We start from the raw sequence: 12,080 nt of genomic DNA, 5'->3' as shown, positions 1-12,080 counted from the left end.
ATATTTTTATTTATCTTATAATTCATAAACACCATCTGTGTCACATTGTATGTCAACAGTTGTTCACATCAGTGTGCATCATATAATGATCTATTTCATAATGCAGCAAGTATAGCCCAATGTATCTTTTTTTACTAATCTGGCTTATAGAGCTAGACCAAAGTGGGATATCCAGAGACCCTACATTTTTTGGTGTTTTTGAGGGCAGCCCCATGCCTGATACATTGACTTCTCCATTGTGGCTCTTCTGTCCATGCCTGGCAGCCATTCTCTTATCAATGGGGCTTTGGAAAATGTCCATTATTTTGCAGTGTTCTGTTTAACTAGTACAAATCCCAACTGTAAGGAAATGCCTCCTTGGCATGGTTGCCCCCTGACTTTTTGCCTTTGCTGATGCTATGTTTACAATTGAAAGTGTGCTGAGGCCTGCTAACCAGGCCCCAGCACCAGTGTTCTTTCCCTAACCTGTACTTTTGTATCCACAATTGGCAGACCCTGGCATCCAGATAAGTCCCTTGTAACTGGTACTTCTAGTACCAAGGGCCCTGATGCCAAGGAAGGTCTCTAAGGGCTGCAGCATGTCTTATGCCACCCTGGAGACCTCTCACTCAGCACAGACACACTGCTTGCCAGCTTGTGTGTGCTAGTGAGGACAAAACGAGTAAGTCGACATGGCACTCCCCTCAGGGTGCCATGCCAGCCTCTCACTGCCTATGCAGTATAGGTAAGACACCCCTCTAGCAGGCCTTACAGCCCTAAGGCAGGGTGCACTATACCATAGGTGAGGGTACCAGTGCATGAGCATGGTACCCCTACAGTGTCTAAACAAAACCCTAGACATTGTAAGTGCAGGGTAGCCATAAGAGTATATGGTCTGGGAGTCTGTCAAACACGAACTCCACAGCACCATAATGGCTACACTGAAAACTGGGAAGTTTGGTATCAAACTTCTCAGCACAATAAATGCACACTGATGCCAGTGTACATTTTATTGTAAAATACACCACAGAGGGCACCTTAGAGGTGCCCCCTGAAACTTAACCGACTGTCTGTGTAGGCTGACTAGTTCCAGCAGCCTGCCACACCAGAGACATGTTGCTGGCCCCATGGGGAGAGTGCCTTTGTCACTCTGAGGCCAGTAACAAAGCCTGCACTGGGTGGAGATGCTAACACCTCCCCCAGGCAGGAGCTGTGACACCTCAAAGGCTCACCCCTTTGTCACAGCCCAGCAGGGCACTCCAGCTTAGTGGAGTTGCCCGCCCCCTCCGGCCACGGCCCCCACTTTTGGCGGCAAGGCTGGAGGGAACAAAGAAAGCAACAAGGAGGAGTCACTGGCCAGTCAGGACAGCCCCTAAGGTGTCCTGAGCTGAGGTGACTCTAACTTTTAGAAATCCTCCATCTTGCAGATGGAGGATTCCCCCAATAGGGTTAGGATTGTGACCCCCTCCCCTTGGGAGGAGGCACAAAGAGGGTGTACCCACCCTCAGGGCTAGTAGCCATTGGCTACTAACCCCCCAGACCTAAACACGCCCTTAAATTTAGTATTTAAGGGCTACCCTGAACCCTAGAAAATTAGATTCCTGCAACTACAAGAAGAAGGACTGCCTAGCTGAAAACCCCTGCAGAGGAAGACCAGAAGACGACTACTGCCTTGGCTCCAGAAACTCACCGGCCTGTCTCCTGCCTTCCAAAGATCCTGCTCCAGCGACGCCTTCCAAAGGGACCAGCGACCTCGACATCCTCTGAGGACTGCCCCTGCTTCGAAAAGACAAGAAACTCCCGAGGACAGCGGACCTGCTCCAAGAAAAGCTGCAACTTTGTTTCCAGCAGCTTTAAAGAACCCTGCAAGCTCCCCGCAAGAAGCGTGAGACTTGCAACACTGCACCCGGCGACCCCGACTCGGCTGGTGGCGATCCAACACCTCAGGAGGGACCCCAGGACTACTCTAAGACTGTGAGTACCTAAACCTGTCCCCCCTGAGCCCCCACAGCGCCGCCTGCAGAGGGAATCCCGAGGCTTCCCCTGACCGCGACTCTTTGAATCCTAAGACCCGACACCTGGGAGAGACCCTGCACCCGCAGCCCCCAGGACCTGAAGGACCGGACTTTCACTGGAGGAGTGACCCCCAGGAGTCCCTCTCCCTTGATCAAGTGGAGGTTTCCCCGAGGAACCCCCCCCCCTTGCCTGCCTGCAGCGCTGAAGAGATCCCTAGATCTCCCATTGACTTCCATTACAAACCCGACGCTTGTTTCTACACTGCACCCGGCCGCCCCCGCGCTGCTGAGGGTGAAATTTCTGTGTGGGCTTGTGTCCCCCCGGTGCCCTACAAAACCCCCCTGGTCTGCCCTCCGAAGACGCGGGTACTTACCTGCAAGCAGACCGGAACCGGGGCACCCCCTTCTCTCCATTCTAGCCTATGCGTTTTGGGCACCACTTTGAACTCTGCACCTGACCGGCCCTGAGCTGCTGGTGTGGTGACTTTGGGGTTGCTCTGAACCCCCAACGGTGGGCTACCTTGGACCAAGAACTAAGCCCTGTAAGTGTCTTACTTACCTGGTTAACCTAACAAATACTTACCTCCCCTAGGAACTGTGAAAATTACACTGTGTCCACTTTTAAAACAGCTATTTGTGAATAACTTGAAAAGTATACATGCAATTTTGATGATTTGAAGTTCCTAAAGTACTTACCTGCAATACCTTTCGAATGAGATATTACATGTAGAATTTGAACCTGTGGTTCTTAAAATAAACTAAGAAAAGATATTTTTCTATATAAAAACCTATTGGCTGGATTTGTCTCTGAGTGTGTGTACCTCATTTATTGTCTATGTGTATGTACAACAAATGCTTAACACTACTCCTTGGATAAGTCTACTGCTCGACCACACTACCACAAAATAGAGCATTAGTATTATCTCTTTTTGCCACTATCTTACCTCTAAGGGGAACCCTTGGACTCTGTGCATGCTATTCCTTACTTTGAAATAGCACATACAGAGCCAACTTCCTACATTGGTGGATCAGCGGTGGGGTACAAGACTTTGCATTTGCTGGACTACTCAGCCAATACCTGATCACACGACAAATTCCAAAATTGTCATTAGAAATTCATTTTTGCAATTTGAAATTTTTCTAAATTCTTAAAAGTCCTGCTAGGGCCTTGTGTGTTAAGTCCCTGTTTAGCATTGTCTTTTAGAGTTTAAAAGTTTGTTAAAAGTTTGAAATTAGATTCTAGAAACAGTTTTAGATTCTTTAAAAAGTCTTCCAACTCTTAGCAAAATAATGTCTGATACAGAGATGAATGTGGTGGAACTCGACACCACACCTTACCTCCATCTTAAGATGAGGGAGCTAAGGTCTCTCTGTAATATCAAAAAAATAACCATTGGCTCCAGACCTACCAAAATTCAGCTCCAGGAGCTGTTGGCAGAGTTTGAAAAAGCCAACCCCTCGGATGATGACCTCACAGAGGAAGAAATTAGTGACTTGGAGGCCAATGTCCCTCCTCCAGTCCTAAATAGGGAGAACAGGACCCCTCAAGTCCTGTCTCCAACTGTGTTAGTCAGAAATAGTGAGTCCCTCACAGGAGGGTCCCACATTTCTGAAATCACTGAGGATGCTCTCAGTGAAGATGACCTCCTGTTAGCCAGGATGGCCAAAAGATTGGCTTTAGAGAGACAGCTCCTAGCCATAGAAAGGGAAAGACAAGAGATGGGCCTAGGACCCATCAATGGTGGCAGCAATATAAATAGGGTCAGAGATTCTCCTGACATGTTAAAAATCCCCAAAGGGATTGTGACAAAATTTGAAGATGGTGATGACATCACCAAGTGGTTCACAGCTTTTGAGAGGGCTTGTGTAACCAGAAAAGTGAACAGATCTCACTGGGGTGCTCTCCTTTGGGAAATGTTCACTGGAAAGTGTAGGGATAGACTCCTCACACTCTCTGGAAAAGATGCAGAATCTTATGACCTCATGAAGGGTACCCTGATTGAGGGCTTTGGATTCTCCACTGAGGAGTACAGGATTAGGTTCAGGGGGGCTCAAAAATCCTCGAGCCAGACCTGGGTTGACTTTGTTGACTACTCAGTGAAAACACTAGATGGTTGGATTCAAGGCAGTGGTGTAAGTAATTATGATGGGCTGTACAATTTATTTGTGAAAGAACACCTGTTCAGTAATTGTTTCAATGATAAACTGCATCAGCATCTGGTAGACCTAGGACCAATTTCTCCCCAAGAATTGGGAAAGAAGGCGGACCATTGGGTCAAGACAAGGGTGTCCAAGACTTCAACAGGGGGTGACCAAAAGAAAGGGGTCACAAAGACTCCCCAGGGGAAGGGTGATGAGACAACCAAAACTAAAAATAGTAAAGAGTCTTCTACAGGCCCCCAAAAACCTGCACAGGAGGGTGGGCCCAGAGCCTCTTCACAAAACAATGGGTACAAGGGTAAAAACTTTGATCCCAAAAAGGCCTGGTGTCATAGCTGTAAACAGCATGGACACCAAACTGGAGACAAGGCCTGTCCCAAGAAAGGTTCCACTCCAAACTCCCATCCAGGTAACACTGGTATGGCTAGTCTCCAAGTGGGATCAACAGTGTGCCCAGAGCAAATCAGGGTCCACACTGAAGCTATTCTAGTTTCTGAGGGTGGGGTGGATTTAGCCACACTAGCTGTCTGGCCACCTAACATGCAAAAATACAGACAGCAACTCTTAATTAATGGGACTAGAATAGAGGGCCTGAGGGATACAGGTGCCAGTGTCACCATGGTGACAGAGAAACTGGTTTCCCCTGGCCAATACCTGACTGGAAAAACGTACACAGTCACCAACGCTGACAATCAGAGAAAAGTACATCCCATGGCAATGGTTACTTTAGAATGGGGAGGGGTCAATGGCCTGAAACAGGTGGTGGTCTCCTCAAATATCCCAGTGGACTGTCTGCTTGGAAATGACCTGGAGTCCTCAGCATGGGCTGAGGTAGAACTAAAAACCCATGCAGCAATGCTGGGTATCCCTGAACTGGTGTGTGTGAAAACAAGAGCACAATGCAAGGCACAGGGTGAACAAGTAGAGCTGGAGTCTGGAAGAATGGCCCAGCCTACCAAGAGAACAGGAAAGTCAGTTGGGAAACCAACTACAACACAGCAAAAGAAAGGGAACCTCTCTTCTCAGGAAGAAGTTCTGCCCTCTGAGGGAACTGAGCCTTTGGAGCTTGAACCTTATCAGGTTGAGCTCTTAGGCCCAGGGGGACCCTCAAGGGAGGAGCTGTGTAAGGGACAAGAAACCTGTCCCTCTCTTGAAGGCCTTAGGCAGCAAGCTGCTGAAGAGTCCAAAGGCAAGAAAAATGGAACGCATAGGGTCTATTGGGAAGATGGACTCCTGTACACTGAGGCCAGAGACCCCAAACCTGGTGCCACTAGGAGAGTGGTAGTGCCTCAGCTGTTCAGGAAGTTCATCCTAACATTGGCCCATGACATTCCCCTTGCTGGACATTTGGGACAAACCAAGACGTGGGAGAGGTTAGTCAACCACTTCTACTGGCCCAATATGTCCAACATGGTTAAGGAGTTTTGCCTCTCCTGCCCCACCTGTCAAGCCAGTGGTAAGACAGGTGGACATCCAAAGGCCCCCCTCATTCCACTTCCAGTGGTGGGGGTTCCCTTTGAAAGAGTGGGTGTGGACATAGTTGGTCCACTGGAACCTCCCACAGCCTCAGGAAATATGTATATCCTAGTAGTAGTGGATCATGCTACCAGGTATCCTGAAGCTATTCCCCTTAGGTCGACTACTGCCCCTGCAGTAGCCAAGGCCCTCATTGGTATCTTTACCAGAGTGGGTTTCCCTAAGGAGGTGGTGTCTGACAGAGGTACCAACTTCATGTCAGCATACCTAAAGCACATGTGGAATGAGTGTGGGGTGACTTATAAATTCACTACACCATACCATCCACAAACTAATGGCTTAGTTGAGAGATTCAACAAGACATTAAAGGGCATGATCATGGGGCTCCCAGAAAAACTCAAAAGGAGATGGGATGTCCTCTTGCCATGCCTGCTTTTCGCTTACAGAGAGGTGCCACAGAAGGGAGTAGGATTCTCACCCTTTGAACTTCTGTTTGGTCATCCTGTAAGGGGACCACTTGCCCTTGTTAAAGAAGGCTGGGAGAGACCTCTCCATGAGCCTAAACAGGACATAGTGGACTATGTACTTGGCCTTCGCTCTAGAATGGCAGAGTACATGGAAAAGGCAACCAAAAACCTTGAGGCCAGCCAACAGCTCCAGAAGTTTTGGTATGACCAAAAGGCTGCACTGGTTGAGTTCCAACCAGGGCAGAAAGTCTGGGTTCTGGAGCCTGTGGCTCCCAGGGCACTCCAGGACAAATGGAGTGGCCCTTACCCAGTGCTAGAAAGGAAGAGTCAGGTCACCTACCTGGTGGACCTGGGCACAAGCAGGAGCCCCAAGAGGGTGATCCATGTGAACCGCCTTAAGCTCTTCCACGACAGGGCTGATGTGAATCTGTTGATGGTAACAGATGAGGATCAGGAGGCAGAGAGTGAACCTCTCCCTGATCTTCTGTCATCAGACCCAAAAGATGGCACAGTAGATGGAGTGATCTACTCAGACACCCTCTCTGGCCAACAGCAAGCTGATTGTAGGAGAGTCCTACAACAGTTTCCTGAACTCTTCTCCTTAACCCCTGGTCAGACACACCTGTGTACCCATGATGTGGACACAGGAGACAGCATGCCTGTCAAGAACAAAATCTTTAGACAGTCTGACCATGTTAAGGAAAGCATCAAGGTGGAAGTCCACAAGATGCTGGAATTGGGAGTGATTGAGCGCTCTGACAGCCCCTGGGCTAGCCCAGTGGTCTTAGTCCCCAAACCTCACACCAAAGATGGAAAGAAAGAGATGAGGTTTTGTGTGGACTACAGAGGGCTCAATTCTGTCACCAAGACAGATGCTCATCCAATTCCAAGAGCTGATGAGCTCATAGATAAATTAGGTGCTGCCAAATTCTTAAGTACCTTTGACTTGACAGCAGGGTACTGGCAAATAAAAATGGCACCTGGAGCAAAAGAGAAAACAGCATTCTCCACACCTGATGGGCATTATCAGTTTACTGTTATGCCCTTTGGTTTAAAGAATGCCCCTGCCACCTTCCAAAGGTTGGTGAATCAAGTCCTTGCTGGCTTGGAGTCCTTTAGCACAGCTTATCTTGATGATATTGCTGTCTTTAGCTCCACCTGGCAGGATCACCTGGTCCACCTGAAGAAGGTTTTGAAGGCTCTGCAATCTGCAGGCCTCTCTATCAAGGCATCCAAATGCCAGATAGGGCAGGGAACTGTGGTTTACTTGGGCCACCTTGTAGGTGGAGGCCAAGTTCAGCCACTCCAACCCAAGATCCAGACTATTCTGGACTGGGTAGCTCCAAAAACCCAGACTCAAGTCAGGGCATTCCTTGGCTTGACTGGGTATTACAGGAGGTTTGTGAAGGGATATGGATCCATTGTGATAGCCCTCACTGAACTCACCTCCAAGAAAATGCCCAAGAAAGTGAACTGGACTGTGGAATGCCAACAGGCCTTTGACACCCTGAAACAAGCAATGTGCTCAGCACCAGTTCTAAAAGCTCCAGATTATTCTAAGCAGTTCATTGTGCAGACTGATGCCTCTGAACATGGAATAGGGGCAGTTTTGTCCCAAACAAATGATGATGGCCTTGACCAGCCTGTTGCTTTCATTAGCAGGAGGTTACTCCCCAGGGAGCAGCGTTGGAGTGCCATTGAGAGGGAGGCCTTTGCTGTGGTTTGGTCCCTGAAGAAGCTGAGACCATACCTCTTTGGGACTCACTTCCTAGTTCAAACTGACCACAGACCTCTCAAATGGCTGATGCAAATGAAAGGTGAAAATCCTAAACTGTTGAGGTGGTCCATCTCCCTACAGGGAATGGACTTTATAGTGGAACACAGACCTGGGACTGCCATGCCAATGCAGATGGCCTTTCCAGGTTCTTCCACTTAGAAAATGAAGACTCTCTTGGGAAAGGTTAGTCTCATCCTCTTTCATTTGGGGGGGGGTTGTGTAAGGAAATGCCTCCTTGGCATGGTTGCCCCCTGACTTTTTGCCTTTGCTGATGCTATGTTTACAATTGAAAGTGTGCTGAGGCCTGCTAACCAGGCCCCAGCACCAGTGTTCTTTCCCTAACCTGTACTTTTGTATCCACAATTGGCAGACCCTGGCATCCAGATAAGTCCCTTGTAACTGGTACTTCTAGTACCAAGGGCCCTGATGCCAAGGAAGGTCTCTAAGGGCTGCAGCATGTCTTATGCCACCCTGGAGACCTCTCACTCAGCACAGACACACTGCTTGCCAGCTTGTGTGTGCTAGTGAGGACAAAACGAGTAAGTCGACATGGCACTCCCCTCAGGGTGCCATGCCAGCCTCTCACTGCCTATGCAGTATAGGTAAGACACCCCTCTAGCAGGCCTTACAGCCCTAAGGCAGGGTGCACTATACCATAGGTGAGGGTACCAGTGCATGAGCATGGTACCCCTACAGTGTCTAAACAAAACCCTAGACATTGTAAGTGCAGGGTAGCCATAAGAGTATATGGTCTGGGAGTCTGTCAAACACGAACTCCACAGCACCATAATGGCTACACTGAAAACTGGGAAGTTTGGTATCAAACTTCTCAGCACAATAAATGCACACTGATGCCAGTGTACATTTTATTGTAAAATACACCACAGAGGGCACCTTAGAGGTGCCCCCTGAAACTTAACCGACTGTCTGTGTAGGCTGACTAGTTCCAGCAGCCTGCCACACCAGAGACATGTTGCTGGCCCCATGGGGAGAGTGCCTTTGTCACTCTGAGGCCAGTAACAAAGCCTGCACTGGGTGGAGATGCTAACACCTCCCCCAGGCAGGAGCTGTGACACCTGGCGGTGAGCCTCAAAGGCTCACCCCTTTGTCACAGCCCAGCAGGGCACTCCAGCTTAGTGGAGTTGCCCGCCCCCTCCGGCCACGGCCCCCACTTTTGGCGGCAAGGCTGGAGGGAACAAAGAAAGCAACAAGGAGGAGTCACTGGCCAGTCAGGACAGCCCCTAAGGTGTCCTGAGCTGAGGTGACTCTAACTTTTAGAAATCCTCCATCTTGCAGATGGAGGATTCCCCCAATAGGGTTAGGATTGTGACCCCCTCCCCTTGGGAGGAGGCACAAAGAGGGTGTACCCACCCTCAGGGCTAGTAGCCATTGGCTACTAACCCCCCAGACCTAAACACGCCCTTAAATTTAGTATTTAAGGGCTACCCTGAACCCTAGAAAATTAGATTCCTGCAACTACAAGAAGAAGGACTGCCTAGCTGAAAACCCCTGCAGAGGAAGACCAGAAGACGACTACTGCCTTGGCTCCAGAAACTCACCGGCCTGTCTCCTGCCTTCCAAAGATCCTGCTCCAGTGACGCCTTCCAAAGGGACCAGCGACCTCGACATCCTCTGAGGACTGCCCCTGCTTCGAAAAGACAAGAAACTCCCGAGGACAGCGGACCTGCTCCAAGAAAAGCTGCAACTTTGTTTCCAGCAGCTTTAAAGAACCCTGCAAGCTCCCCGCAAGAAGCGTGAGACTTGCAACACTGCACCCGGCGACCCCGACTCGGCTGGTGGCGATCCAACACCTCAGGAGGGACCCCAGGACTACTCTAAGACTGTGAGTACCAAAACCTGTCCCCCCTGAGCCCCCACAGCGCCGCCTGCAGAGGGAATCCCGAGGCTTCCCCTGACCGCGACTCTTTGAATCCTAAGACCCGACACCTGGGAGAGACCCTGCACCCGCAGCCCCCAGGACCTGAAGGACCGGACTTTCACTGGAGGAGTGACCCCCAGGAGTCCCTCTCCCTTGATCAAGTGGAGGTTTCCCCGAGGAACCCCCCCCCTTGCCTGCCTGCAGCGCTGAAGAGATCCCTAGATCTCCCATTGACTTCCATTACAAACCCGACGCTTGTTTCTACACTGCACCCGGCCGCCCCCGCGCTGCTGAGGGTGAAATTTCTGTGTGGGCTTGTGTCCCCCCGGTGCCCTACAAAACCCCCCTGGTCTGCCCTCCGAAGACGCGGGTACTTACCTGCAAGCAGACCGGAACCGGGGCACCCCCTTCTCTCCATTCTAGCCTATGCGTTTTGGGCACCACTTTGAACTCTGCACCTGACCGGCCCTGAGCTGCTGGTGTGGTGACTTTGGGGTTGCTCTGAACCCCCAACGGTGGGCTACCTTGGACCAAGAACTAAGCCCTGTAAGTGTCTTACTTACCTGGTTAACCTAACAAATACTTACCTCCCCTAGGAACTGTGAAAATTGCACTAAGTGTCCACTTTTAAAACAGCTATTTGTGAATAACTTGAAAAGTATACATGCAATTTTGATGATTTGAAGTTCCTAAAGTACTTACCTGCAATACCTTTCGAATGAGATATTACATGTAGAATTTGAACCTGTGGTTCTTAAAATAAACTAAGAAAAGATATTTTTCTATATAAAAACCTATTGGCTGGATTTGTCTCTGAGTGTGTGTACCTCATTTATTGTCTATGTGTATGTACAACAAATGCTTAACACTACTCCTTGGATAAGCCTACTGCTCGACCACACTACCACAAAATAGAGCATTAGTATTATCTCTTTTTGCCACTATCTTACCTCTAAGGGGAACCCTTGGACTCTGTGCATGCTATTCCTTACTTTGAAATAGCACATACAGAGCCAACTTCCTACACCAACCCAACCAGTATCCTTGCAACTCTAGGGAAACCTGCCTCCATTACACCTAACAATGCAAGATTCTGTGATGTGGCAGTAGGATTGTGTCGCACCTCATATAAAGTCTGCATGATGGTGTACCAGTATTTGTACATCACTAAACAGGACACTGTTAACATTGTAGAAGTCTCCAGTCACCTTCCCACATCTAAAATAACTTGAAGCGGGGATTTTTCCCATCTTCCAAAGGCGTAATGGTGTGTAGTGTATTCTTTGTGTGCATCAAAATGAGTCTTAGTTTGGTCTGCATTGACTCTGCACGTGTTGACATTTGCATCTTCTACCAGTCATTTTCGGCCATGTGCCCAACATCTGTCTTTGAGGCTTCGTTTACACTAGCCAGTTTGCAAGGGTATTGTTTACCAGACATTTAAAGAACGGAGAGATTTTTCTTCTGTCTAGGTGACCATGTGATGCAGGGCCAACTTTGCCTCTAGTGGGCTACTACTTTAAGGGCCTCTTCGTGGCCTCCCAAAGTATAACATACCTTTAAATATTCATAAAACTAGGATTCATGGAGAATGAATGCCTTGGATGGTTCCTAAAAATATTTTATGTAGCCGGTCTTCCAAATATTACCCAATCTCGAAATACCAATATGATCTGAGCCAGATAACCCAGCCAGTTTCGTAAAGGGGAATTTCATTTGTATTGCATCAATTACATCCTGTCTATTTGATCGCTTTGTGTCAGCAGTCTAACTTCACCTTGATTGCCTGGAGTAGGATGATTGGTATTGGGCCATCATGTAGTGCATTCATCAGTACCAGCTCCGTGAATTACAGAAGTTCGACCCCTATTGCAGGATCATCCATATACCAGTTTAGACAGTCATTGAGTACTGCCTGTAGGGCTGCCCAATAGTGCAACTGTATGGCTGCCATTCCAAGGACTCCTTTGTACCAGGATCAAACATATTTTCAAATGTGACTCTAGGAGTTTTCGGTGCCCAAAGGAGTGTACAGTTTCCTGAAGAAGTTATGAGGGATTCCATAGTGATTGTTTTGCAGGACATACATTATTCTGTGGAGTGATTTCATTAGAAACCAAGTAGGGCAGTTCCGCTGGCCAGTGAAATGAAAGTGGCAGCAAATTCCAGTGCAGAAGCTGGGATTAGATTTTTTTTTTTTTTAAAGCAAGTCATCAAGGTTGAACTCCTAGGCCATCCAGTGGTCTTTAGTAATCTGCATTTCCAAGTATTTAAAGCTTTCTTGCACCAGTAGCAGCTCGGGGTGTCAGTTAATTAATTAAACTTTT

General features: G+C 48.6%; 1 protein-coding gene across 2 annotated transcripts in view; it reads left to right on the top strand.

Annotated features, from left to right (window-relative positions):
* Positions 1–12,080, top strand: part of BRWD3 (bromodomain and WD repeat domain containing 3) — a 993,456-nt gene that overhangs the window by 75,596 nt on the left and 905,780 nt on the right. The window lies entirely within an intron of this gene.

This window comes from Pleurodeles waltl, chromosome 2_1, assembly GCF_031143425.1.
Source record: "Pleurodeles waltl isolate 20211129_DDA chromosome 2_1, aPleWal1.hap1.20221129, whole genome shotgun sequence".
Classification (NCBI taxonomy): domain Eukaryota; kingdom Metazoa; phylum Chordata; class Amphibia; order Caudata; family Salamandridae; genus Pleurodeles; species Pleurodeles waltl.
This window is presented reverse-complemented; position numbering and strand designations above follow the sequence as displayed.